At 38.8% G+C, this 2,461-nt stretch overlaps 1 pseudogene; it reads left to right on the top strand.

Annotated features, from left to right (window-relative positions):
• LOC103741739 overlaps positions 1-2,461 on the top strand; it is a 111,137-nt pseudogene that overhangs the window by 4,472 nt on the left and 104,204 nt on the right.

The raw sequence follows: 2,461 nt of genomic DNA, 5'->3' as shown, positions 1-2,461 counted from the left end.
TAAACTTATTGTGAATATTCATTATTTTGTTGTTGATTTCAGTTATTCATTAGTACATAATACAAGCCTCTTAAAATTCCATTTCCATAGCTTTATTTAGAATCAGTGGTAGAATTCAGAACATGAAAATGGAAAAATCTTCAACATACTGTAAAGAGACTGTCAGGGATTGAATATTGTGGCATCATTTTTTAAGTCATATAATTTTGTCTAAATTGTCTACTGAGTAAAATAGCGTGTTACAGATCCCAGTATTTTCTAAAGAATCCGTTAAACGTATTGGATTTTCTTTCTCATACACAGGTCTTGTTTTTTATAAGCCATACCCGGTCTTCTGCCTGGAGCAAAAGAAAGATCCCTGGAATGTGAAGAGAGGGGAGACTGTAGCCAAAGAACCAGGAACTTGGGAGTCAATGAAGGAAGGTGAGGGGCCAAAATAAAGGAATATAAAGATATGAAAATGGCTGTGACATGCTCTGTTTCACTGGATGCTGTTCTTTTTGGATAAATAGTGCATGGTAGTATCCTAAAAATGTGTCCTGTTGTAGATGTCAAATGACTTTGTGTCATGGTTTTTTATTAGTTCATTATCTATTTTTATTTTTTAATTGAAATATTTGATTTCCATCCAATATCATTTGATGGTGTTTAGATCCCCTTACCTATCTTCACCTCCCCACTTTGCCCTTTGCCCAATTTAATGTACTGTCATCCTCTGTGTGTCTGTAGAGTCTGACTTGTGCCATCAAATATCCTTCAGAGTGAATCCACCCATTGGGCCCACAGAGAGGCCTTTGCCTGTACAGTTTTGTGATTTTACTGTGATATTCTGTGGGGAGTCTCTGTTCTGGTCCTCTCTCATTGGATGTTCTGTGAACTTCTTGTATGTGTTTTGGTATGCCTTTCCTTAATTTAGCAAAATTTTTTTCTTTAATCCTATTGAAATCTGGTCAATGCCAGTGAGCTGGAATTCTCATTCCTCTACTCCTGTGATGCACAAATCTGATCTTTTCATGGTGTCCCGTATTTCCTGCATGTTCCATTCCTGTATTTGAAATTTTTTTCGTGTTCTTTGCTTTAGTGGTCCAATTCTTCAACTTCATCATCAGTCCTTATATTCTACTTTCCATTTTGTTCATTTGGTTGGTAAGAATTTCTCCAGTCTTTTCAAATTGGCTCATTGAGTTTTTCAGTTTCATAGTCTTTTCAGTGTGAGCATTTTTCAATATTTCTTTCTTTTTCATGACCCAGTTTTCAAATCTTTGTCATTTATTTTTATTTTTTTATTTTTTTGGTCTTTTTGAGGCAGGGCCTCCCTGTAGCCTCAGCTGTCCTGAAAGTCACTATGTAGACCAGGCTGGCCTTGAACTCACAGAGATCCGCCAGCCCCTGCCTCTTGAGTGCTGGGATTGAAGGCGTGCGCCGCCACCACGCCTGGCCTGTTTATTATTTTTATGTGTATGAGTGTATTGCCTGCATGTATGTGAGTGCACCGAACTGGAGTTAAGGATGGCTCGTAGCCACTATGTAGGTGGTGGGAATTGAACCCTGGTCCTCTGCAAGAGCAGTCAGTGCTCTTAACCGCTGAGCCATCTCTCTTTTTCTTTTAATTCTTCCAAATATTTGTATTTTCTTGAGATTCAGTCAGAAGCTTATCCCTCTCCTCTTTGAGTTGTGTGTTCTTTTAGTGTGTTGAAATCTTTGATCATGTTTATGGTGGTTCTTTTAAATTCTGTGTCCCTCATTCCTCCAGATTGCTCTCATTGTACAACACTTCTGTAGTACTGGCAGTTTTTGATGGGGACATAGTGTTTTGATTTTTTATAGTATTTGCATTTTTTGGTTGTGATGTGGGCATGTGGCTTTCTTTTGTTGCTTGTGTTTCTGGTATTTAACTCTAGCTTGTGTTTGTTGAGTTGACATTTGATTCTGTTTATACTGTTTATGTAGCTTGGTTACTTTCTCATCTACTGTGAAAAGTTAGTTTTTCTGGGCTTCAGATTTTCTCTTTTGATTTTGTATTTGAGGAACTGGATGGATCCAGGCAGGTTAGTAGGAGGCAGGTTACTAAGAGGGCAAAGTAACCCCTGCTGGTCAGGCACTCTCAGACAGACTCAGTGGGATGAGGCTGAGGCCAAGGAGAGCTGATGGGAACAGAATGAGATGGTTCTTACTAGCTAGCGAGGAGACCTGTGCTCTGGAACAGCGAGACTGGAGATAGTCCCAGGGGGGGAATTGGCATAGCAGGATTTGGACAGCTCATCCTGATGAGTCAGGTGCTCTCTGGCAGCGTCAGCAGTATGGGGTCAATTACTTTTTTTTCTTACTGCACATGAATTATGTGAAAATTAGTAGTGGTAGGTAAAATCTCTCTTATTTGATTACATATGAGAGAAAATCCCTCTTATTCTATTATGTATCTCCAGTATATGTTTTCTAACCAATACTCAAGTTTTAATTA

The sequence above is a fragment of the Nannospalax galili genome, unplaced genomic scaffold (genome assembly GCF_000622305.1).
Source record: "Nannospalax galili isolate Female #2095 unplaced genomic scaffold, S.galili_v1.0 scaffold260, whole genome shotgun sequence".
NCBI lineage: Eukaryota > Metazoa > Chordata > Mammalia > Rodentia > Spalacidae > Nannospalax > Nannospalax galili.
Note: the sequence above shows the minus strand (reverse complement) of the source record. Positions and strands in the feature narration are given on the sequence as shown.